Here is a 27,607-nt window from a genome sequence, read left to right as displayed (position 1 = left end):
ATTAATATTACTTTCATCATTCTCAATTCAATATATTTCACTTTCCCCTTTATTTATACATTTTTCTTAATCTCTGTGAAAAACCAAACTTGACTCAGATATTCTAGAACGGAGGAAGTACTTACTTATTATTATTTCAATCATCATTTCAAAAAAGTTAATGTGAGTATTGATGAATTATTTTAGCAAGAAAGATTATTTTGACTAACAAAGTACACCATTAAATATAATTGTAAAAAATAAATACATTACTTATTAATTTTTTTAAAAAAAAAATTAGGAGCCACACACATTTCCTTTACCTTTTATTTGTCACGTGAAGCACTTGTTCACATTCCTTTTTTTTAGCTCTCTACTGCACTTACCTATATTTATCAATATATAGTTTATATTATATTTCGGAAATAAGAATATACTAATATATTACTGTAAAATAAATATATTCTCACAGATATATTTTTATTAATATATAGTTCATATATGTACATATATTTTTTTGAAGATATTAATAAAATTTAGGTAGTCGCGGTGTTTAAATAGAGATAAGAAAAAATACTAATTAAAATTGTAAACTCGTTGTAGTTACTGAAATGGGTCTAGTGTTACAATAAAAAAATATTATAGACCACAAATGTCATTTAATGAATGAATCTAAAATGTTAATTTTTACTCATAGTAGTAACCGGGTATATTGTTAAGCTTCCTTTTTGGCTTAAAAAAAACAAAAGTATACTGTTAAGCTTTAATGGAGTATATTATTTGTTTTATGTTCAAAAGCTTTACTTTTCATTATTTTGAAGCACGCTGCTACTGTAACCAAAAAAATAGCACGCTCTCTCTATATCTCTTTATCTCTTTGTTGTAACCAAAAAAAAACAACCATTAATTACTGGTTAATACCAGTACTACTATTCTTTCTCTCCAAAAATGTTTATCTACCATCTATCCTCTTGCACTACTCTTGTTTCTCCTGGTTCAATCTTCATCATCTTAGGCTATCAGGATTATTTTCTGCACGTTTTGTTTCTTTCAATAGAACAACAAAACCACCACAAAACCGTTTGGTTTCCACGCTGTATTTTATGTATCTGTGGTGGAGTTTATGAGTTTGGTTCTCAAACTTTATACATGCAAGAACAACATCACCTATACAAATGACTACAGGTATCAGATCTGATTTGGATTTGAGAATTTTTTTATATGTTTCACAAAGATCTGAAACTGTAGATCTATGACTAACAGTAGCCGCCGCAAGTCAACACACCATTTGTGCGTTTTTTACTTCTTCAACCCAACACTTCTCATCAAATAACCACCACCTTCTCTCTTCATTCCCTTTCATTATCCTCTACAAAAGGCACAAAAAATAATGGTAATTGGTGCATCCTTTTCGTCAACCACGAATCAGAAATCGCCTCATCAGAGATCATATTGGATCAGGTTCTGTTTATCTTATCTTCTTTGTAACGATCTGAAGCTCGATTCTCTATTCGCCGTTGATAACATACATGCAACAAAACAATGAGAAGATTAGGTTAGATCCAGTTCTTTTACGTTTTTTCCTCTTCTCCATTCATGTAATTGATTGTAAATTTTGGTATTTAATCCTTTAATTTTTTATTCAATAAAAAGACTCATCTGTTGTTTTTTTTCTCTCTCTAGTAAGTTTGTACAGAACTTTTTGTTTTTTCAACAGTAATATTTTTTTTTTGAATGACAACAGTAATATTCTTTAAAACTAATTTTTTTTTGAGTAATCTTTTAAACAAAATATTTTATGTGAAAAAAAATAAATGACAATTGAATTTTTACAAAAAATACATTTTTTTTCTTTTTATATATTTGTTGAAGAAAAACAATAAATAACAATAGATTTAATTTGTTTATAAGACAAGTAAGAAATTGTAAAAACTGATGGCGTTAACATTTCTTCATCCTGATCACTTTTCTTATTCCATGTAAAGATTCAACCAAAGAGAAAAAACAAAAACAAAAAATGAAGTGGAAGGAACTTTTGATGAAAATTGATTAGCGTAAAAAAAGTAACATATTTCATAATCAATGAAGGAATTTCATATGCTTACCCGTGAATTGACGATTTTGACTATTTTCTTTTTGTATTTTAAAAAGCAAATAAAAATTGATTAAGTGGAAAGAAAAAATGAAATTGTAACTGATACCTGTATTGATATTGTCTACACCTTGTGTCTTTCCTGGTAAAAAAAAACTCATTATTAGAAGTTGAAAAAAGAGACGGCACATGAAAGACTGTCAGTTTGTACCTTCTCTCTTCATTTTCTGCAAATATTGCATTAGCTTACCATGTATTTATTCTTGAAGATAAATTTACGAATATTTTTCTTGTGCATCCTTCTTCAAAAGGAAAAACATAATATGCAAATAATTCATATATATAAAGAAATAATGTCATACTAATATGAAAGAATGTTAGTCGTACCTTGATCATTGGATTAATTTTTATATTTTTTCTGCACAAAAAAATAATAGTAGAAGATGAGAGATGACAGAAATGAAAAGAAAATTAGAGAAAGCAGTAGATGAGAAGGTTAGAAGAGTGAAATGATTCTAAACTTTTTTTTAGAAAGAGAAGATAAAGGATGGATATAAAAAGAATGAATGAAGTTTGAAATTTGAAATTCAAATTCAAATTTTCAAAAGTTTGAATTAGATAAAAGTGGGAAAGTTGAGTTTAGTTGCAAAATATCAAGTATACCCTTTGTGTTATAGTTATAATTGAGTTTAGGAAAAGGGTATTAGAAGTCCGATATTGGTAAAAAGCTTAGGAGTCCTCCATTTGAAATTTTGTTACCATCTTACCCTTGAATGAAGTGAAAAAGCAGTGTAGTTAAAAATTTAGAAACAGGGACAGTTGTGAAATTTTGATAGTAATTTGTTTTTATATATATATAGTAGATAGATAGTAGATAGATAGATAGATCTATCTATCTACTTCTACTATATATATATATAAAAACAAATTACTACCAAAATTTCCTAACTGTCCCTGTTTCTAAATTTTTAACTACACTGTTTTTCCACTTTATTAAAGGGTAAGATGGTAACAAATTTTTAAGTGGGAGACTCCTATGCTTTTTACCATTATTGGACTTATAATACCCTTCTCCTCAACTCAATTACAACTATAACACAAAGGTTACACTTGATATTTTACAACTAAACTCAATTTTCCCACTTTTATCAAAATTTCAAATTTCAAATTTCAAATTTCAAATTTCATTCATTCACTTTATATTCCCTCTCTTACATTCTTTCTACAAAAACATACTTCATTTCTCTCATCTCTCCTTCTCATTTTCTCTGTCTCTTTCTCAATGTTATATCTATCTATTTCTTCTTCTTCTTCACATTTTAGGATGAAGAGAAGACGATGCTGAAAATAGTGAGCAGCTTACAAATAGTCAGCAAATTCTGTAACATCATCAAAATAACAAATTGTCATCAAGGTATACAAAATAAATTTATGTTCTTTTATTCTACTATGTCTACTTACAAATAATATATACTTCAAAATTGAAAATACAACAGAATCAAATAATATACACTATGGCATCAAGGTACCACTAACAATTTCTTTGCAGGAAAAATCTATTTCCAATGATCAACAAAGATCATTCACAAATTATGGCATCACTGTACCACTAACATTTTTTCTTTACTAACATTTTTTTATGACATTCTTTCTTTACTAACATTCTTTTATTTCTTATATAATGAATTATTAGTTTATTTTGCAGGAAACTTATTATTCTTTTAATCAAAATAAAAGTCTTTACTAAAAAAAAATTGAAGATAAAATATAAAAATATATAGAAATGTCTGGATAGGAAAAGTAACAATTAATAGTTTTCTAAATTGAATATCACCATGAAAGAAATTTTTATTACACCAATGGGTAACAAATTATAGATTGACCTCTTTTTTGGAAATTTTAATATCATTATTATGCGTAATAAAAAGTTATGGAAAACCTCTAAAAAAAATGTTATGGAAAAGAATATCACACTGCTAGGACTCATGGTATTGTACTTAATTTGATTTGATGAATTTTTTTATCAACATATTTTTTTTACAATTAATAATCGATATGTTTTTTTGTCAAAACTTAAAACAATTAATAGAAACAAAATTAATTTTTTTTACAAAGACTGCAGAAAAAAAAAACGAGAAAATAAAATAAATACAAACATGTGTTAATGAATTTTTTCATCTGTGTATACTATTTTCAACAAGAAAATAAAATAAATACAAATCTTTGTGTCTTCTGTGTATACTATTTTTTCATCTTCAATGAATTTGCATGAAAAGAAAACAAAGGAATATATTTTTATCATTGATCTAAAATAATCTTGCATTTTTTATAAAGAATAACAAAAATATCATTTATCTATTAAAAAAAACTTCTTCACTCCTAACAATAAAAGTTCTAAATTTTAATTAACAAAATAGTTTCTTTTTATATGATTATGGAAAAAAAGGAACTTTTACTTATCAAAGATCTAACAGAAGGATTACTAAAAGGCTACCATTGGTATCTATAAAAGCAAAAACAGATTCACTAATCAACAAAAAATATGCTTACATCTCTTGAAAATACAACAAAATCACATCTAACTTCATCTTTTGATTGTTGTTGTTGGTTTTGCTGCATGTATGATAGCAAGAGATGTAAACTTTGATTTACAATTGTTGTTGTTGCATGTTTAAAAGAAGTCTGCGATTTGGTGGGATGAAAAAGATCAAAAAGAGGGCTTACATGATGAAGTATCAGATCTGCTGCTAAAGAAAATGAATGAGACCAAAGTATCAGATCTACGGTGTCAACCATGAGGATTTCGAAAAAATAATCAGAAGAAGAAAGTAAATGATGATAACATTAGATTGGTAGTGTTGTAATGGACATCGAAAGTCATATGTTGGTGGAGGCGCGGCCACCGCAAATAGAAGGAGAAGGAGCGGCGGCTAGGGTTTGTTTAAGGGAAGAGAGAGCTTTCTCTGGTAAGTGAAGAAGAAGAGAGAGAAAAATAAAATGAAATGAAATGTTTGTAGATGTGGTGTGAGTTGAAGGAATAAAAAATAATAATAAATAAATAAATATGTGGGTGTGGAGTCTGCACGGCTGAGAGTAGTGTTAGCTAATTGTTTTTAAATTTTTTTGTCAACTTATTAATTGTCCTTAATAGAGAAAAGTTGGTGGTTGTAAATGATGGTTGGAAAATTGTCTGATGGTTTTCTTCATTATTCCAGTAATTTAATTAGCATTATTTAAGATATGTATGTGATTCAAATTTTAAACCACAGAGATCAATTTTTTAACTTCTCCCAAGTATAAGTTTCATTCTAAAGTTAATTAATTAAATAAAACAATATTGGATGAAATGAGTGTTTTGGAAGAAGCAAGAAGACAAGGAAAGAGAAATCCTTATAAGTGAATCACGTGATAAATAAGTCATTAACAAAGTAAATTTTTTCTACTTTGTGTTGTCTCTTTGTCCCCTTGCTGAAATAAATTACTTTATATTTAAATAAATTACTTTATACTATTTAAATAAATTATTTTTTGCTTGAAAATATAAAAATATTATATCTTCATTGTTCTTAGAATACAAAATATTAACTTTGAAGGCAACTGTGATTGTTTAGTGGCCAGAAATGTTAATTTTGGGGGTTAAGTCTGACAGGAGAATAGGAGAACGATGAAGACAAAGAGAGAAGGCCGATAGTGTGATGAGAGAGAATAAATATGTTTTAATTTGTAATTATATACATAATTAATTAATTAATGATGTATGTGGTCTATATTATGAACCATATACATCATTAATTGAATGAACTTAAAAAGTAAAATTTCCTTATTAAAATACGGATGGAGTACTTCAACTGTATCGGGGCAATATAAGTATGCAGGTAGGGTGTTTCAAGATAAGGACAAGTAAAGCTTTTGAATATAAAAACATACTCCCTCCGTTTCAAAATACATGTCCAAGTCAATCACTTCAGATATGCCAATGCACAATTTTGACAGTTAATATCTTTAATTATCCAAAGTAAAAAATTATAAAAATTTAATATTTTGAAAATATTTGTCGAGACAAATCAAACAACATCTTACATGCTAATATTTGTATTTATACATTAGTTAAAAAGTATGGTCAAAGTAAGTCAAGTGAATAGTGCACATTGCAAAAATTGGACATGTATTTTGAAACGGAGGGAGTAATATACTCCATTTTCCTCGATAATTATAAGATCCTTTGACAATTTTTTTTTCCCTTTGTATAAGACTCATTCGCTATTTCCAACTACATTAATTATTTCTTTACATACATGCCCCTATTTATTATACATATTTTTCTTCAATCCACAATAAATAACATGTTGAAAACATAAACTAACCCTCTTTCGTAAATGAAAAAATTGTAAAAACAGTAGTAATTACAAACATATTTATTACAAATATCCACTATCTTAATTTCCATTATTTTTTCAAAAGACCCTATAATTAAGGACTGATGTAGTACTTAGTATTTTATTGCCACTTTCCAAGACATATGCAGTATTATAAAATTATGGGGGTACTCCCTCCGTTTCAAAATATAAGCAAAATTCACTTTTTAGGTTCATTCATTTAAAGATGTATATGGTCCATATTATGAACCACATACATCATTAAATGAATGAACCTAAAAAGTGAATTTTGCTTATATTTTGAAACGGAGGGAGTAGCACTTAGTGTTTTATCCACTGAAACAGGATGTGGGGGCATGAAGAGGGTAAATAAAATTATATAGTAATATACTCCCTCCGTCCCTTAATGTAACCACCAATTTGATTTTATTTTTGTCCCTAAATATAACCCCCTTTTCAAATTACTAGATGCATTTATAACTTTTTTCCTAAACATACCCCTAATTAATACTATTAACTTGTCTTGAAATATGAATAGTCAAATTTAATACACATACAAACAAAGGACAATTTGATAATATTAATATACAAAACAGACACATTAATTACACTGACAACTTAGACTTCGAGAATATGGGAAGAATGGAAAAGAAAGAAAGTAAAGAAAAAAGAGCATTGCTTTTTCTTGGTTTGGCAACTAATAAATCAATTCATCCCAAACATATTTTTTTTGGTTACAATTCATCCCAAACATATAACGTGCTTCCCATTGCTATTGTGAAAATAATTAAATTTAATATAATTAATCGTATTTTTTCATGGTGTAAATTACCGTGTGTGTATCTATATATATATATATATATAGTTAGAAGACACTTTATGAAGATGTCTTTTAACGAGTTATTCTATGAGCATTTGTTAAAATACACCAAATAATATTTTATGAAGGTATCTTTTGGCAAAGTTATAACAAAAAAGTGGACATCACACTTTGAAGTGTGGATTGCTAAAATACACATTCATAGGTGACTTATATCAAAACTATAACTATAACTATGAAATGTATTTTACGATATTTAATATATTCATAAAATAATCTATGAAATGTATTTTACGATAACAATATTAAATAATGCATTAATTATGATTTTTTACATGATGTTTATTAATATTTTTCACACTGAAACATATTAGTAAATAAAAACTATGATTATTTTTATTTATTAGGTTTTTAATATCGTCAATACTAAAATTCAATTATTTTATAATTATTTATTACTACCGATCAATATATACATTATTAATTGACATAATTTACATATTTTCACTATTGAAAAAAAAACACTATACCAAACACAGCCGAGACACGACACGCGGCGGAGCCGCGGCCACATATTGATAAATATATGCGAGTGTATGAAATATATATTAATAAAAATATATCTCATTATACGGGAATATGTTAGTACATGTTTATTTGTGAAATGTATTTTCATTTTTTTTAATATCGTCAATACTAAAACAAACACAAAAATTATAATATAATATGATTAATCATACTTCAATTTTTTCCATTTTTTTAAATGTATCAATAAAAAACCCGTTGGAGTGTACAATTGTAACACGGGACCCATTTTAGTAACTATAACGAGTTATCAGTTTTAATTTGTATTTTTAATCTTTCAAAAAAAAATTATATTTTTTTAATATCTCTATTAAAACATCGCGACTGCCTAAGTTTTAATTTTTTTTTGAAAGAACCGCCTAAGTTTTACTAATATATTAATAAAGTATATGTTGGTGTATGGACTATATATTAATAAAAATATATATGAGTATATGTTTGTTTTACGGTAATATATTAGTATATTCTTATTTATGAAATCTAATGTGAAATATATATAATGATAAAATATATATGAGTGTATTGACTATATATTAACAAAAATATATCTCACTGTATTTTTTTTACGGGAATATGTTACCATATGCTTATTTATGAAATATATTTTACGATAACAATATTATATAATACATTAGTTATGATTTTTCACGGGATGATTATTAGTATTTTTCACACTAAAACATATTAGTAAATAAAAACTATGATTATTTTTATTTATTAGTTTTTTTAATATCGTCAATACTAAAATTTAATATATATTTGTTTATATTAAAATTTAATTATTTTTTAATTTTTCATTACTACCGATCAATATATACATTATTATGCTTTAAATATTTTACATATTTTCACTATGGACAAAAATAAATACTATACCAAACACAGCCGAGACGCGACACGCGGCGGAGCCGCGGCCATACAGCGCGGCGAAGCCGCGCTACCCGTGCTATAGCACGGGTATCTCGACTAGTAGTAGAAGTGAGTCATCACCTTATAATCCACCTATTTTTAATATAAAATTTATATTTTCTTTCTATTTTTACTTTTTAACACGTTGAAAAAGCACTTGTTATTATACCCAAAAAATACTTAATATAACCGCCTATCATTATTATAAAGACCACATACATCATTTAATAAATAAATCTAAAATGTTGATTTTTGCTTATAATATTGATCGGACGGTGTGCATGTGTGTGTTTTTTTTATTATCAAAAATATTACTTAATACTCAATTCGTTTCAAAACGAGTGTCGTTTAAGGATTTTACACACAAATCAAGAAATGTAATAATTGTCAAAAGACATTTATTTACTATTAGTGTAATATTTTAGAAGTAGTGTACACTCAATTAATTAGAAGGTACAATTGAAAGTAAAATAACAATTCTACATTGAAAAGTGCAAGTAACATTCATTTTGAAACAATTTCTTTTGACTAAAACGATACTTGTTTTAATTTTTTTTTTGATAAAACGACACTCATTTTGAAATGGAGGGACTGCTATATTGTGGAATTGTGATCATTTCTGCAGTTTTATATTGTTTTTATAGTTTTAGCCTAAATGACATAATAAATGTAAAGAATTCTTTATTAAATTAAAGACTAGATATATTTTAGTAGCTACAAATATATTATTAACAAAAAAAAAGTAGCTACAAATATATAAGTTTTTGTTTTTGGTCCTTTTCTTTTCGTATTTAGTTCATGAAAATATAAATTTTTATTTTTAGTTGTTGTTTGTTTTAGTTCTATAAAAGTTTATAATGATGGAATTAATCCTATTAAGAAAACTTTAACATAGTAGTTTGTAATATAGTTTTTTGTGTTATCTTTGAAATAGTTTTATAGAAAGATGCAAAAACAATTTTCATTGGTAGTTGATTATAGAAAAAATGAAAACGAGAGCAAATTAAATGGACTTTGCATTTAATTTTCCTTTGGAAAAGATAATTTTTTGAAAAACATAATTAAATATAATAAAAGTTGGTCTTTTTTGCTTATAATTTGTGACAAAGAAAATGAGTTTTTTTCGCTTATAATTTAGGACGGAGTCAGTATTTGTAAATATCTTATTTTTAGTTGTGAAAACACATTAACTATCTGCTTAACGTAGTTAACCATATTGACAATTTCCTTGTTCAAAAAAAAAAAAAAACCATATTGACAATTTTTAGACAAAACTTAAAAAATTCTGGTTGCACCTTATGATGACCAAAATACCCTTAAAATGAATTAAATTTTCAATTTTAAATTAAAGATGAGAGGGAAAATGAATGTGTAATCTAAGTTCTCTCAAAGGAGGAGGCGTAATTTTCTCTAACAAATACTTCCTCCGTCCCAAATTGTAAGGAAAAAAAACCTTATTAAGAAAACTAAAACATAAGAATTTGGAGTATAGTTTCGTGTGTTTTCTTTGGAATAAATTTTATGAAAAGATGTAAAAACAGTTTTTCGTTGGCTATTGGTTACGGAGAAAATGGAAGAGAGAGAAAATTAAATGTAATTTGCATTTAATTTCATGAGAATAAACAAAAGTTTTTCTTGAAAAAGATGGTCTTTTAAAAAAAACAAGATTAAATAGGATAAAATTTTATCGTTTTTGCTTACGTTTTGGGACAAAGTGAGTTTTTTTTGCTTATATTTCAGTACGGAGAGAGTATTGCACAAGAGAGGAGGGGAGTGTATATTTTGACCTAAGAGATGAGGGTAGTGTAAGTATGGAAGGAAAGTGTGATTTACTCTTACTTTTATTTTGTAGTATGTGGTCCGTTAAGAAAACTCATTTGGTCTACATTTTTCTCTATTTAAATAGAAGAGTCATCATATTGTAATCACATCATCGAAATACATTTGAACCTTTTTCATCACGATATCAGAGACTATCCAAGATTCGTTGGTCACGTTCCATATGTTCGGTCTCGAGTCTGAGATGATGTGTTAAATAGTCTCACAATAAATGAGATATGATAATACAATGTGTTTATAAGTAAGACCATTCATCAACTTACAATCCGGTTTTGTAAAGTTGAGTTTAGAGGTGGCAAAATGGATGGACCAAATAATCAATTAGTCCATTAAAATCCACTAATTTTTTTTATAGAAAAAATCCATCCAATCCATTAAGAATAAAATCCATTTGATCCATCTATTATTAGATTGTAATCATGTTTTCCTTTGAAAAATTTGCAGGACATTCATCAATCAAAGAATACATTGCATTTTCAGAAGTAAAATCAAACAGTAAATACCTTGAAAATAGACATGTAGCAGCTCTAACATTGCATGATATTGTATAAGTGTAAACTTTGAATCACAAAACAATGTTATTGTGTAACTGTAAACTTTTGAAGTTTCAACATATAACTGCACACACAATTTAGTAGCCCTAACATTTCATAATATTGATTTTATAGACACAAGGCATGAAAATATAAATGTGAGAAAAATAAAAAGTAAAAAGAATGAAGAAAACAAGTGGAGCTTACAATGTATGCTTGATGTTAACTTCTTGTAGTGAACACAAAGAAAGAGTAACTCAGAATTTAGAAAGAGGAAATGGAAAAAGGGACTTTAGAATTTTGTTAGGATTTTGAGAATGAAATGGGAAATCAAAAAATGAAATGTAAGAATCCATTAAGACAGTTGTTGCCTGTGAGGGTGGTTGTATGTAGGAGTGGGGTCCACAAAACAGACTCCAAAAAGGACAAAACCAGTACTATTGGCAAAAGAATAAAGATTGGAAAATATGAAAGATCTAAGTTATTTAAACAATTATTTGTGTGATAACTTTTGAGAAAACCATATATTTACAAAGGAAAGTAGATGTTGATATAGAAACTAAAACCATAGAGAAAAAAAGTTAAAAAATAACGTAAGTATTAAAGATAAAGTTGTTACAAAAATTATAATAAAATAGTTGTACAAATATCATTTCTCAATATTAAAAGGGTAGGAGGTCTCTAACGATGTTGTAGACTTATGGCTAGGGGTGTTCACAACTTGGGTTGAGTCAGTTTTGTAAAAATCCATTATTCGACACAAATAAGCTTAATTGGTTTGGGTTGTGTTGTGTTATGACTCAAAAATTGAAGATTTGGAAAAGTGAAGAAACGTGACACGATTTGGCAACCGTGTCACGATTTCTGAGGGCCGAATGCATGTTTGTCTTGGAGGGAAAACGTGACACGATTTTGGGAAAACGTGACACGATTTTCGGCTTGCTGGGCACGTTTTCAGGATAAGGTTGGTCGTACCTTGGGTCGTACGCACCAAACGTGTCACGATTTGGGAAATCGTGACACGATTTTGACAGATCTGAAACACGTTTTAAGCATTCTTTGACCCATTTTGTTGGGTAAGCTTGGTGAATCTCATGGAAACCAAAGGAGGGAACTTTTAGGGTTTTAGATACTAAAGGTTGAGGGTCTTTGGGTGAGGTTCAAAGCTTCAAGATGTGAATCTTGGAGAACCAAAAGAGGGGGCTCTTGGGAAAAGGGTTGGTGCCTTTTGGGGAAGATTCATGGGGTTGGGAAACACATGAGTGAAGAGTCTTTAGTAAGCAACATGGGTGAGTCTTGTGAAACCAAAAAGAGAAGATCCTTAGTGAAATCAAAGGCTAAGGGTTGGTTCTCTTTTGGGGGTTAGATTCTAGTGTTGGGAAACAATTGTAAACACCTTGGGAGAGTGAAAATTCATGAGTGTCTTGTTCATTGGTGAGATTGGGAAAATGGGTAGAAATTAGGGTTGTTCTTGTGAGCTTGTTGAAGCTAATTTCTTGTAACTCATTTGTATCTCTTTGTAAGAACTCATTGATAGTGGATTGGAGAGATCAATCTCTCCCCCAGAGTAGGTCAAGTTGGACCGAACTGGGTGAACATTTCTTGGTGTTGTTATCTTTTCTTTACTCTCTTTATCTTGTTTATTCCTTGGTTGGATTGTGGTTTTGCTATGCACTTGGTTTATAGACTAGGTTTATATTGTTGTTGTTGCTTGTGGTTAATTTTGGTTGTTGGTTGTCATTGATACTTGCTCCACACATCATAGTTTGTATTGGTGTGAAATTTGAGTCCGAAATTCACAACAGGTTGGGTAAAAATCCGTAGTTTTTTTCTTTTCTTTTTTCTGAATCCGAATCAACTCAACCTGATGATAAACGGGTTAGTTTGAACTGGATCAACGAATCCATTAGACATTATTTGATAATAGATTCTCAAAAAATACATCTAATTAAATATCATTCTATATCATTAAAATTCAAAATTTAAACCAAATTTTACAATTTAAAATTCTTGAAACACCTCAAGATTAGCACATCAAAATATTAAATTAGATTATCAAAAATAAAAAATTTAACAACTTTTTTAAAGAGGTTGGATTCACAAGTTCGCAGGGTTGAAATCTATGAAGCCCGGATACTCCAAAACGGAGACGTACCCGTACCAGATACGTATCGGATACCGATACTCCACAGATACTCGCGGATATGTATCCACGAAGTATCGGAATTGATTATTTTAATTTTTAATAAATATTTTATCGGATACTTATGGGATACTCCACAGATACACAAGGATACTTATAAGATACTTCACAGACACGTATCCTAAAAAAAGATGAAGAGTAAAAAAGTAAGACAATGTTGAAAAATTCATTATAGATGTATATGACTCAATTTTAGATATGCATCAATAGAATTGTTTCTCGATGAAACACTTAAAATTATACTTCTTGTGGATGAACGTATCGAGAGATGTGATTCAGTTAATCAACATTAAATAAAATTTGTGTTGAGTTCTTTTAATGATGTTTCTTTCAATATCCCAACATATGAAAATGTAATATGGTTTATAAAAAAACTTTCAAAAAAAATTATTTTGATCACATGTATTATTTTTAAAAAATTATAACTTTTATAATAATACAATAATGAAGAATAATCAATGTTAATTTTCTTCAAGTATTTTACATACATATAAGTTTTATTATAAATTTTTGTTAACGTATCCTAACCGTATCGTATCCTAAATTTAAAAAAATTCACGTATCTGCGTACCCGTATCGTATCGTACCCGCACCCGTATCGGGGCTTCATAGGTTGAAATCATAATTCCGTCACTCAAACCAAACCACTTTGGATTGGACCCAACCTTTAGCGGGTTCGAGTAAAACGTGGATTAGGTTGGTTTGGATTATCGGATTGAATGGATCACCCGGACCCATGAACACCCTTTGTGGCACCTGGATCGCTTATGAAAATGCGTTGCGTCAAGTGTATGAAGCTAATTACATGAACACTGAACAAAAGTGTGTCATGGCATGGAGACCATATAGTCAGTTTCTACATGAAAACGTTTCTACATATCAAAGATAGAGTCTGTCAATTTATCATGAGTTTCCATTCTTTCCAATCAGACATTCATGGAGTAATAAACTAAAAGAATCCTGTTATTCATTTACAAGGAAACTTGTTAGCCGGTTTTCGCTACCACATATCTACACATTAGGTTGTTGCGTATTTGCAGTATGGCACTCACTGGTTCCAGTATAAATACTATTTTCCCTTCTGTCTCTTTAGCTCATTAATGTCACCGTGAATCTTGTTAAGTTGATCCTCAGATTCTAGCTTGTTATCACCTATACATTGTAGAACAGCTCTGAGACTAGCAATCTCTTGATCTCATAGCTTTATCCTGTGTTCATATTCAAAGTTTATAAATATAATGAAATGGTATGAAGATGGAATGTTTCGTAAAATTGAATAAGAAAAAAAAAACCTTAATTTCAATGGACTTGGCTTCCTTGCAACTGCTCTCAAAGATTAAATTTAGATTCTGCACATGTTCTTGAAAGATATCAAGTAGCTGAGTATTGTTGCTGAAGTTATATGCACAACTGAACCTAACAGCTTCATCATATTGCTGTCTCTTGATAAGACTCTGTACAAAATCTGCTAGGTGCAAGAAAATCTCACATCACCAAAACTAACCAAAACAGCTATAAAATAAGTTCTAGTTAACAAAAAGCTTAGCAGATTGGACTGAATAGTTCAAAAGTTGTCAAACCATTTGAAAATAGAAGAAATACATATAAAAAGAGATAAATTTGAAGTCTACTTCAATTTCGAAGCATTAGCCAAGTGCATGAAGCTAGTTGCAGATAAGTAGAGTTTCCTACTTATCTGATAGCAGATAAAAAACAGCATGAATAGCCATAACCACCTCATTCTGTCTGATAGCAGATAAAAAACAGAATCTTATAACACTATTATACACAAATAAATTCAACGAGATTCACAGAACACTTATACATTAGCTATATTTTCCAATTTGGCTCCATTTGTGTTCAAATCGATGTACCACTTAGAATTCATTATCCATAATATTACACTACATGGACGTTCCAGGAGCAATGAGACATACTCAACGGTTCCATGTTCATCCAAAGAACCAGATACCAAATTAAGAAAACAGATGTGAAACACGGTTCTAAGAGTCCACATTCTCAAAATAGGATATAAAATTTGAACCTCATCAAGAACATTTGTATAATCACATAAATATGTTGTATATAATTTTTTCTCAAACATCAAGAGATAACACTAACAATATGGATTCAAGAGAAGATCCATAACCTCATAAGAGTTACACATGTAATCAACATTCTATCAATTTCTATAAGTTCACAGTTTACACTGATTTTTTCAACAAGAATAAAAAGCCAAAACAACACACAATAAATGATAAGATCCAAAAATGAAATAGGGTTTTAATAAACATATAATGTAAAATACCAAAACATAGAAACAAAAAGAGAGTTACCGGTGACTGACCAAACCATATCTAGATTAAAACATACCTGAAAGTTTATTTGCAAAACCCAGGGTCTGAAACAGTTCCACAGCTGTCTTGTGCTGAGCAACAAATGTGAAAAGCTCCAAGATTTCATCTTCATCGAAATAAGTAACCAATTCATAAACTGACAAAAGCAGTAGAAAACCGAGAACCACCAGAGAATTTTCAGTATTTTTCATGTTAGCTTTCAGATGAAGTGCTAGCTTCAATGCTTCCTTTCTTACACCAGGTTTAATCTTCGGTGAGATTCTCATCAATTGTTCTAGCAGAAAGACGCTGCTACCATCAATTACAGAATGGTCTCCCTCGTTACACCGTGGAATAATTGGGTTCTGTATTATATCCAAAACAACTTTTGCTGGATCTGATGATTCTTGCAGATTAACTAGAATGACAGTTTCATCACTTGGGAGCAACTGCAAACTTGTTCCATCAATGGTTGGACTTAATTGATCATCCGTGTTAGATGCAACTGCATATTTGGATAGCAGAGAATTAAGATCCCTCATACTTTTAGAAGCAACAGCAAATGCAGATGACAATAGGATTTTTTGAATGTATGGATGAGAGAAGAAATCATTATATTAACTGTTATAATCAAAGTCAATATAGAAGCTTAACTGAATCACCAAAGATAGTGTTAAATTGATTAATAATTATAAACAAGACTAGAAATAGTTGCACTTATATAATCCAAATTAGTTTGACAGTGTGTCCGTATGTGTGATATAAAAACTGGACAAAGCTTTTCAACTCGACTAAGAGTAAGATAAGATATACTGTATTTTTTTTTATAGTGTGTCTGTATGGGTGTGATATATATACTACATTTTTTTTTGGCAGGACAAAGAGTAAGATATACTACACTAGCATCATTAAAAATATCAGAATCATAAAAAGAAACAGCTGAAATGAAACTTCTATAAACTAGATGAATAAGAACTTTTACCCGATTCTTTTTCCTCATCAAAATAGTTTATTAATGATTCAAATTGTTTCTCTGTCAACTCAGACTCCTTCAATTGTCCATCAAATTTATCCAGCTTTGAACCAGGATCCTTGATTTGTCCTTCTTTTAACTTGAGCTCTTTGACCAGTACTTTGAACTTATTCTCTTTTGACTCGAGTTCTTTCCACCGTTCTTCAATTTGCTTCTCTTTTGATTTGTATTCCTCGACTTGGCGTTCAAGTTGCTTCTCTTTTGATTTGAAGTCCTCAACTTGGTTTTCGAATTGCTTCTTTTTTGATTTGAGCTCCTTAACTTGACCTTCGAACTCCTCATCCTTTGATTCAAAATCCTTCAAGTGTACTTTGAATTCCTCTTCTTTTGACTGCAACTCCTTCATTTGTTCTTCATATTGCTTTTCTTGTGTTTCGAGCTGCTTCTGTCGGCTCTCAAAATGCTTCTTTTCAGATTCGAGCTCCTTCGCCCGGCCTTCAAATTCATCCTCTTTTGACTTTAACTCCTTCAGTCGGCCATCAAGTTGCTTCTCTTTAGACTCAAGTTCTTTAACTTGTCCTTGAGTATGCCTTTCTTTTGATTTAAGCTCCTCCACTTGGCTTTCAAACTGCTTCATTTTAGATTCTAGATCCATCATTTTACCTTCAAATTCTCTCACTTTTGATTCATGCTCCATCACCCGGCCCTCATGTTGCTTCTCTTTTGTATGAAGCTCGCTCGCTTGGCTTTTCAAATGCTTTTGTTTAGATACCAGGTTATTCACCAGATCCTTCAGTCGGCCTTCAAATCCCTTCTTTTTTGATTCAAACTCCTTGACTCGACCTTCAAATTCCTTCTCTTTCAATTCATGCTCCTTCACTTTTGACTCAAGATCCATCATTCGGCTATCAAAATCCTTTTGATTCAATACCATTTCCTTCAATTGGCCTTCAAATTCCATCTCTTTTGATTTAAACTCCTTCATTTGGTCTACAAGTTGGTTTTCTTTTGACTCTAACGCCTTGACTTGGATTTCAAACAGCTTCTTTTTAGATTGCTGCTCCATCACTTGGCTTTCAAATTCTCTCTCTTTTGATTCATGCTCCTTCACCCGGCCTTCATGCTGCTTCTCTTTTGACTCAAGCTCCTTGATTCGGTTCTCAAACTGTTTCTTTTTAGATTCCAGCTCCTTCACTTGGCCATTCAGTTGCTTCTCTTTAGAGGCAAGTTCCTTAACTTGTCCTTTCAATGGCATCAATTTTTTATGGATCTCCTCCACCTCGCTTTTGAAATGCCTCTCTTTAGATTCCAGCTCATTCACTCGGCCTTCAAATTCTTTTTCTTCTGATTCATGCTCCTTCAATCGGCCTTCAAGCTGCCTCTCTTTCGACTCAAGCTCCTTAATATGGCTTTCGAAATGCTTCTGTTTTGATACTAAATCATTCACCAGCTCCTTCACTTGGCTTTCCAATTCCTTTTGTTTTGAAATGTTATCCATGACTTGACGAAGTTCCAACTCTTTTGTCTTTAGTTCTTTCTTGTGCTCTCCAATCAAGTCCTCCATCAAACCGAGCTGCCCTTCCTTTGCTACAAAATCCTTGACACATTCGTCAATTTTCCCCTGCATTTTCTTGCGAGCTTCGTTAATTCTTCCAACATCCCTAATTTCCTTTCTCTTATTTTCAAGATCTTCGCAGCACTCCTCAATATCTTTCTTTATGGACTGCAATCTCCTCTCTTCTACTTGTGTCTTGCTTCTGATATCCTCAAATGATTTTTCTACCAGCACAAGTTCTTCTTTGAGTGTGGAAAATGATTTATCAGTTGACATGTCATCATCATCATCAGCATCATCATCGTCATAATCATCATATGGTGTTGGAGACACCTTGGATTTCTTCATCGAACCACACAAGGAATTGTTGTCATCGAATACCCTCTTAACTGGCAGTGTAGTTGTATCCCTCTTCTTATGAAACCTTGCTGATAAAGCATCATCATCATCTTCACGAGAAGCTGATTGCGATGTATTTTTACCGAATGATGCTAGCCATTTAAAATTTAAGTGATCTTCATCATCATCACCAACACAAAACTTTGGCTTATCAGAAACCTCAACAACGTCCATCATTCAACTACAGAAACTGTAACCTCTCAGCAATTACAAAAACACCTCAAAATCCTGGGAAGAAAAAAATAAAAACTTCAACCTTAAGCTTTGAAATCTTTGAAAAATTTCCAGGACATTAAACAAATAATATATTATACTTCCAGAAGTAGAATCATAACCAAAGTACCAAACTATAAATACTCAAAACACAATACCCATGTAAAAAAATGTAAACTTTCCAAGTATACACATTTAATAGCTCTAACATTACATGATATAGATTTACTCTACAGATAGCATAAAAAATATATAAATGTTGAAGAAAAATAAAAATGAATGAAGAAAAAAGTTGAGATTTTTACCAAGTAGTTCCATTTGTGAAGATTGAAATTTGACAAGCTTTGTGTTATCTTCTTCTTCTTCAAAGATAGAGTGAGTAAACCCTAGAAGAGAAAAATGGAAGAAGGGTAGTTAGAAATTTGTTGGTATTTTGAAAGTGAAATGAATGAAAGAGATACAAAGAAGAGAAAAGCGAAGGTTGTTATTTTTGGTTGCAATGAGTTTGTTGTGTGGAGGTGTGGGGTCCACAAAAGATACTCCAAAATGGCAAATAATTTCCTCATAAGACAAAACAATGTGTGGCAGTGGGGGTGTAGAAATTAAATCATAGTAACATATAAACATCAATGATTATCATTATTTATTGATTAAAGTTGCCTTTAAATTATAATATAACTTCTTCATTTTGGTATTTCGTTTGTCTTAAAATACTTCTTTTTTGGTCTAGTAGAAAAAGATCAAAGTTATAATCTCAAAAATATCATTTAATATTAATAAATGATACCAAATTACCATTCTTTTAAATTTAAATAAGAAATAAAAACAAGTAAAATAACCATGAAAATGTTCTTACAGGAAATGAACCTACGACCTACCACTCTGATTTCTATTATAAGAGAAAGTTCACTTGTTAACTTCATTTAATAAATTATGTATTTAATCTATATTAAAAATTAAATACATAATTTATTGAATTAACTTAAAATTTTTTTTATAATAGAGACTGGAGTGGGCATTGTAGCAAGCAAATGAACTTTCCATATTTTTAATTTTAGACTGCATTGTGATATGTACAAATTGAAAAAATCTAAATTTATTTGGTTTGGTTTGGTTATGTGTTTTTTGGTTATGTTGATCAAAGTTGACGAATAAAGACGTTATATGTTGATGAAATTGACAAGTAAAGACAAATTGACAAATTTTTACTACTAAACAAAAAACAAAGTATTTTAAGACAACCGAAATACCATCAAAATGAAGAAGTTATAATTTAAAGGCAACTTTGATCAATGATGATAATCATTGTTTATATGTTACTATGATTTAATTTTTACTAGTATATATTGTTTTGTCTAAATTTATTTCGTTTGGTTATATTGATCAAATTGATAAATTGTTAATTGGTAATTTGATAGAACAATTGTCAGCCATTAAACTACTTGACAAAAAAAAAAAGTTATTTGTGAAGCGCCATATCTTTTTTAGGAGACTGATGATTTTTTACTCCAAAATTCGAATATTTACATTTGGTTAGATGGTTCACACATTTGTTCAACTCCCTACCAATAAGAAACGTTAAGCGTCCATACATCCTAACTTAAACGACAAAAATACCAAAATTGTTAGGCCGCACATTGTAACCGGGGTTTAAACCACAACTACTCCACTTATGTGTGAGTTTCCATTGACTATTGTCACTTCATTTATCTATCCAACAAAAAAAAAGGTCCAGCTTTTCCTAGAGGGTTTGATAATAATAATAATAATAATACCATAAAAAATATTATCAATAATATTGTATCTTCTTCCCCTCAAAAAATATATTGTATCTTCTATAGAAAAGAGAGAGGAGAATTCAGTTTATATACATGATGCTTAACCTACACAAAAAGGATCAACAAAAAAGGAATAGCATCTAAACAAACACTACAATATCTCAACAAAGAGGAATAGAGAGAATCCTGTTAATTGCATCTACAATCTTTGTTAATAGCATCCTGTTAATTTGAACAAACACTACAATATCCGGTCATGGAATAGCATCTAAACAGATTCATTTGAACATTGGATAATGGCCTGTGTCCAATATCAATACTATTTACCTTTATGGTTAAGCAGATCCACAGACATTAGATTGTATTCTGAAATGCAGACCATGTCTCAGACTGAAATTTTCTGTCTCAGGCCAGAATATAGACTGGCCTTATCCTAAGTTCACAATCAACTTATTTACAACTAACATTCAGGTGTATGAGTATTGAATGTTTCATAAACTAGAATTTAAATAAGAAAAATAATAAGAGCCTTGATTTCAACTGAGTTTGTTTTCATGGAACTGCTCTCAGAGTTCAGTTTTGCATTATGTGCGTGTTATCGCAAGAGAGCGAATAGTTTATTCTTGTAGGCCAAGTTATAATATGCACAAATGAATCTACCATCTTCAATATATTGCTACTTTCTTATATGATTCTGAACAAAATCTACAAACTGCAACAGAATTTCACTTTATCAAAACTAACCAGTTTCTGCCATAAAATCAGTTCTAGTTTAACTAAAACTGGGATTGGGCTGAATAATAACATCAAATACTAGGGGAAGAAAATAAAACACCTCAGACCACACAAAAAATAAAATTGTGACAAATAAAGACTAAATAGAGCCAAAATTTCGATTTTCTTCGAATAAATGAGAGATAACTCTTGGAGAACTTCCGCATCAAGCGTGTGAAGCTAATTACATAAACTTAGCGAACAAAACTGTGGCATGTACTCTAAAAAACTAGTTTGCATATGAAAACATTTCTGCATATCAAATTTAAGTCTTTGAGAAATAAAAAATGAACAATATACAATAGAAAGAAAGAATAGTGACCCCAAGATAGAGACAACCCTGTTAATTGCTCATGAGTTTTCATTCTTTCAGTAAAAACACTATTTGCCTCTCTGTAGCTCAAGAATACGGTTGTCAATCTTGTTAAGTAGATCCTTGAATTCTAGGTTGTTATCTATAATGCATTGTAGAACAGCTACGAGACTAGCAACTTCTTGTTCTCTGGCCTTCTCCTGAGTTCACATTCAAAGTATTTATAACTATCATGAAAGGGTATGAAAATTGGAATGTTTCATAAATAAAAATTGAATAAGAAAAAAATAATGAACCTTAATTTCAATGGAGTTAGTTTCCTTGCAAATACTCTCAGAAATTAGCTTTAGATTCTGCACATGTTCTTCAAAGAGACCAAATAGTTGATTATTGTCACTGAAGTTATACACACGACTGAATCTGACAGCTTCATCATATTCCTGTCTCTTGAAAAGATTCTCAACAAAATCTGCAAGGTGTAAGAAAATTTAACTTCACCAAACTGACCAAAACAGCTATAAAGTAAGCTCTAGTAAACGAAAAACGAAGTAGATTGGACTAAAGAGTTCAAACTTTGTCATACCGCTTAGAAAATAGAAGACATACATATAAATAGACATAAATTTGAAGTCTATTTCATTTTTCAAGCATTAACCAACATGTCAATTTTCTCTTAACAGATGAGAGAGAAATATTGGGAAAACAAAATGAAACTTTTGCATCAAGTGTATGTAGCCAGCATATCAGTTCAATTTCCTACCTAGAACTAGTATCTTAACCTTAATATATTTGTATTATAAATCATGCATAGTTTTTCCACATAATGTAAGTATTTGACTTTATCACATTTAAACAAGAATTGTCCTAACTTCTCGATGGGAAAACACAGATGGAAATATATTTTCAACTTATTATTTTCATGTGTATAAATGTGGTGATCCATAACACCATATGAAAGAAAAACAAGGCAAATTATAGATATCTTGCCAGATATTTTATCAGCAAAACCCATGGCCCCAAACAGCTCTACAGCGATGTTGTGCTGAGAAACAAGTCCAAATATCTTTAAAAGTTCATCTTGATCAAAAGAAGGAACCAATCCATAAATTGACAGAAGGAGTAGAAAACCAAGAACTGCCGCTGAATTTTCAGTGTTTTGACTTATGTGCTTTCAAATCAAGTGCTAGCTTCATTGCTTCTTCTCTTACATGAGGTCTAATACTAGGTGAGATTTTCCTCAGTTCTTTGAGCAGAAGAATGTGGCTATCATCAATAATTACTGCATATTTTCCTATCTTACACTTTTTAATAATGGGGTTCTGTATTATATCCAAAATAACTTTCGATGGATCTGATAATCCTTGCAGATTACCTAGAATGTCATCATCAGACAACTCAAGTTCATCAGTTAGCTCACATGGGAGCAACATCAAACTTCTTTCATCAATGGTGGGACTTAATTGATTACCTGTATACGATGTAACTGTGTAATCAGGTAGCATATATCTTAGCTTTCTCGTTATTTATTGAAGAAACGGTAAACTATGGTGAAATTTTTTATAAATAAACCACTAAAACGGAGAAAAAAAATTGTGTTTGAAAGCTTCTGAAAATGTTCTAGAAAGAAAAAAATATAATCCAAATTAGTAATGACAATGTGTGATATGAAAATTAATAAATATTTTCAACTTGACTAAGACCTACAACATTAAAATGATTAAAGATGTCTTTAACAAAATTAGGTAGATCAGGTAATTAAAAATGTCAACAATATTGAAAGAAATGGTTGAAATGAAATTGTTTCCAAAACTAAATGAAAAAGAACATTTACCCAATTCTGTTTCTTGATGGAATGGTTCTATTAAAGCATCATATTGTTTCTCTCTTAATTCAGACCGCTTCAGTTTTCCATCAAATTTACTTGGCTTTGACTCAAGACTCTTCATGCATCCCTCAAACTGCTTCTCTTTTGGCTTAAGATCCTTCTCATGTAATTTGAATTTCTTGTCATCTGACTCTGGCTCTTTCCCTCGTCCTGCAAATTGCTTTGCTTCTGAATTGAAATCATCCATTTGGCTTACAAAACGCTTCAGATCCTGCATTCGAGTTTTGAATTCCTCCTCTTTCGATTCATGTTCCTTTACTCGGTCTTCAAATTCCTTCTCTATTGATTGAATCTCCTTCACTTGGTCTTCAAGCAACTTTTGTTTTGACTGGAACTCCTTCAACCGTCCTTCGAATTTCTTCTTTTCTGATTCGAGCTCTTTCACACGAACACAAAGTTGGTTTTCTTTTGACTGAAGGCCCTTCACCTGGCCTTTGAATTGCTCCTCTTTTGAATGAAACTGCTTCATTCGGCCATTGAATTGCTCCTCTTTTAACTCTAGCATCTTCACTCGTCCTTCATATTGCCTCTCTTTTAATTCCAGCCCCTTCACCCGGCTACTGAAATGCTTCTTTTCAGATTCAAGCTGCTTCATTTGGCCATGATATTTCCGCACCTTCAATTTGAACTCCATCACTTGGTCTTCATGTTGCTTCTCTTTTAACTTCAGCTCATTTACACGTCCTTCAAAGAGCTTCTGCTCTGACTCAAGCTCCATTGCTCGTTCTCCACACCTTTTCTCTTTTAACTCAAGCTCCTTAACCTGCTCTTCAGTTTGCTTCTTCATTGACTCAAAGTCCTTTACTTGAGCATGTGGATCATTCTTTTTTGATTGGGTTACCTTGAGTAACTTCTTCCTTTCGGACTCTAATGTTTCTGCTTGTCTGTCAATTAGTTTTTTCATTGCATCGCACTCTTTCTCTCTGGTCTTAAGTTCCACAGTACATTGAGCAATTTTTTGAGAAAGATCCCTGAGTTCCTGTTTCTTCCCTTCATAGACATTATCAATGTTATCCATGAGTGGACGAAGTTTTGTTTCTTTTGTCCTTAGTTCTTCCTTCTGCAATCTCTTCTCTTCTTCTTGTTTTTTCTTTTTGCATTCGTTAAATGATTTTTCTACCAATGCAAATTCTTTCTTCAGCGAAGAATGTGACTTATCAGCAGATTTACCAACTGGCATTGCCAGGCTCCTCGACAAAGGAGTACCGTCTTTATCTTTACGTTGATTATCATAAGGTGACACCTTTGATTTCTTAACAGAAGTGTTCAAGGAACTTCTGTTGTCAAATAATGGTCTCTTTACTGGCAATGACAATGGAGCAGTATTATGCCTCTTCTTAATAGGAACATCACGGTTGGTAGTCCATGTTCCAGAATGCGACATCCGGGATAACCTCTGTGACAAAGAGACATCATCATCATCATAAGAAACTGGATCCATCACTTCTGAAGGCCGAGTAATTTTCTCTGACGATGATGTGTGCCGCTTAAAAGTGAAACGGCCATCATCACCACCACCAACAGCACAGTACTTTGACTTATCAGAACCCTTAAAAATCATTTTTCAACAGTAGCCTTCACACCACAGAAAAGCCTGTGAAAAAAAACCAAAAAACAATAAATAAGCTTCCTTTAAGAAACTTCTACAGTACCCTTCCAAAAGCAAATTTCAAACGATAAACACCAAGACAATATAAATTTAAAAATCTAATCAGAAAAACAAAGGTAAGTGAAAACAGTATCCACCATTCTAACAAGTAACAACATATATACATTGCCAACAAATAAAAGAAAACAACAATAAACATAAACACCTAGTAGTAACAAATAACAATGTTGATAAGTTTATTTGGTGGTTTCAAATTGAACATTGTTGAAACAAGCAAAACCCTTAAAATCAATTTCTCAACTATGGCATTCACTCAGACAGACCACATAAAAATGAAACCTTGTTAAGGAAATTTCAAGAAAAATAAAACATAAACACAGTGATACTATTGTATTGACACAAAGCATAAACACAGTTCAAAATGATAAACACCAAGGAAATAGACATGTAGTAATCACAAAACAAGGGTAAAAAAAAAAAAATCAAACATAAACACAGTGATCCTATTGTATTGACGCAAAGCATAAAATGGTTTTGAAACCCTCTCACTAACAAAAATAAAACAAACATTTACTACTACGATTAACAAAATATATAGAGGAAAAAGATAAGAAATGTGGTTCTTTTAGCTAGAATACATGATGATGATGTTGAAAAGAAGAAGCTTTGTTTAGGAAATTTCAAAAAACAAACCCAAATCATAAACACATAGTGACCATGTTGTTTTGTTGTTACAAAAATATACATAGTTGAAACAAACCATTAACCATTAACAAAATCATAAACACCTAGTAACAATAATGTTGGTGGTTACAAAAATGAACATGAACATAGTTGAAACAAACATTAAACATTAACAAAATTTATTAAAAAAAAGAAAAGAAATGTGGTTCTTACTTACAGTTAGAAAATATGATGATGATGAAAAAGAAATGCAACAGAAAGGGGAAGGTGAAAAGGAAAGAAGTTGGTTCTGCTGAGTGTGGGTGGTCAAAGAGAAGAAATGGCGTAGTGGCACTGTGGGAGGAAGGAAGGGAGAGGCAGTGTTTTTGTGGGACCAACAAAAACCATACTTCAATTGGCAAAAACTTGCCTTCCTATTCCTTGTTTTTTATACTAAAAAGTAAATATATTCAATCCTATCCTCTTTTATTGTACTTTTTTTTTTTTACAAACATTTGTTTCATTTTTTAAATTTTAAAATTACATTAATTGTGTTCGTTATTGTATGAATGAGAATTTGGGTTTGAATTAATAGAGAAAATATTCATTATTAATTTTTTGTTAAAATAATATTTAGTATTAAGTTTAAATACTTATTTGGTCCGTTAATTTAAAATCAATCAAGTTGACCCATTAACTAATATAAGTTAGCGTAGTTTGGTCATTTATGTTAAATTAATGGTAAATAATGTTAGCTCTTACATTACACATGTGGCATATGAGGTGTATTTTGAAAGTACAGTTTAATCCATTAACTTGTGTTTTTTTTTTTTTACAAAAACAAAAGGATATTCATTCATTCAAATTGATAGAATACATCAGAGACAATAACATGATCAACATCGCTAAAAACATAGAGGGTGAATCTGCGAACAAACTCACAGCACCCAAGTTAATAGCATACAACGGCAAGATGCCTACAAATAATATGGTAAAATCTAAATCACCAGAATACCCATGCTTCTGGATCTCCAACGTTGATGCCCAAATCATTGATTGAATTTGTGATTGTCTGAAGCTGATCTTTCAATATGAACCAAACGAACACCGCACAACAAAAGATGCGAAATCAAACAACGCCACACAAAACGACGAACAACACAACGTCGCACTAAGACGACGAAATCACGAAAAAACACGAAAGAAAAACCTGATATGTGGAAATCACTTGTTTAGATTGAAAGAAAGGGAAAAAAGATGCAAATGGGGTGATTCTAGGTCAAAAATTGACCTAAAATCACCCCTCCTCCATGAGTGAAAGAGGAAGAAAACTTAAAGAGAATGTGGAGTTTCTTTCACTAAAAAACTAGGGACCAGAAAAAAATTGAATCAACAACTTATCAACAACTTTGTGGTTGAGTGAAAAGAGTGGTGAGTTGTGTTTGTGTTTTTTTCTTTTTGAAACACCATTAACTTGTGTTGAAAGTTCAATTTAGTCCCCTTAATTTATGTATAAAGTTGAGTTTGATCCCTAAAATAACTAGAAACGATAATAATATTACACCTAGCTAAGCATCACATCAAATCTATGTAGGCTACTAATTTGACTTTACATGTGATCTTTACCATATTTTGTATCATTTGGTTGGTTTGGTTACGAAAAAATAATGTACTATACCTCAATTTTGTTCCCTTTCTTTATCTTCATGTGTAATTTTAATTTGAGTGACAAAATAGTAATAAACAACACAACAATAATTCTCCCCTAAAAGA

At 30.7% G+C, this 27,607-nt stretch overlaps 3 long non-coding RNA genes and 2 pseudogenes across 6 annotated transcripts; 1 reads left to right on the top strand and 4 right to left on the bottom strand.

The window, feature by feature from the left end:
* Positions 1-813: 813 nt before the first annotated feature.
* LOC146950651 (uncharacterized) lies at positions 814-2,601 on the bottom strand. 2 transcript variants are annotated; one of them, XR_015027642.1, is made up of 3 exons: positions 2,459-2,598; positions 2,181-2,373; positions 814-1,486 (listed from the first exon to the last, which is right to left on the bottom strand). It is a non-coding gene; the product is annotated as an uncharacterized LOC146950651 (long non-coding RNA). The 2 variants fall into 2 exon arrangements; XR_015027641.1 differs by having other exon boundaries at positions 2,181-2,601.
* Positions 2,602-3,239: 638 nt separating this feature from the next.
* LOC146950650 (uncharacterized) lies at positions 3,240-5,134 on the bottom strand. The gene is made up of 2 exons (XR_015027639.1): positions 4,796-5,134; positions 3,240-3,450 (listed from the first exon to the last, which is right to left on the bottom strand). It is a non-coding gene; the product is annotated as an uncharacterized LOC146950650 (long non-coding RNA).
* LOC146950649 (uncharacterized) lies at positions 3,344-5,312 on the top strand. The gene is made up of 2 exons (XR_015027640.1): positions 3,344-3,485; positions 4,750-5,312. It is a non-coding gene; the product is annotated as an uncharacterized LOC146950649 (long non-coding RNA).
* Positions 5,313-14,149: 8,837 nt separating this feature from the next.
* On the bottom strand, positions 14,150-19,269 carry LOC146950648 (uncharacterized; annotated as a pseudogene). Its single transcript, XR_015027655.1, has 5 exons — positions 19,118-19,269; positions 16,655-18,827; positions 15,710-16,177; positions 14,629-14,801; positions 14,150-14,544 (listed from the first exon to the last, which is right to left on the bottom strand). The product of XR_015027655.1 is annotated as an uncharacterized LOC146950648 (transcript).
* Positions 19,270-21,469: 2,200 nt separating this feature from the next.
* Positions 21,470-26,327, bottom strand: LOC146950647 (uncharacterized; annotated as a pseudogene). Its single transcript, XR_015027654.1, has 5 exons — positions 26,073-26,327; positions 23,509-25,156; positions 22,665-23,145; positions 21,974-22,146; positions 21,470-21,877 (listed from the first exon to the last, which is right to left on the bottom strand). The product of XR_015027654.1 is annotated as an uncharacterized LOC146950647 (transcript).
* Between the last annotated feature and the right edge of the window lie 1,280 nt (positions 26,328-27,607).

Source organism: Medicago sativa, chromosome 2, assembly GCF_051527215.1.
Source record: "Medicago sativa cultivar Bolivia chromosome 2, Bolivia_mono, whole genome shotgun sequence".
NCBI classification, from domain to species: domain Eukaryota; kingdom Viridiplantae; phylum Streptophyta; class Magnoliopsida; order Fabales; family Fabaceae; genus Medicago; species Medicago sativa.
This window is presented reverse-complemented; position numbering and strand designations above follow the sequence as displayed.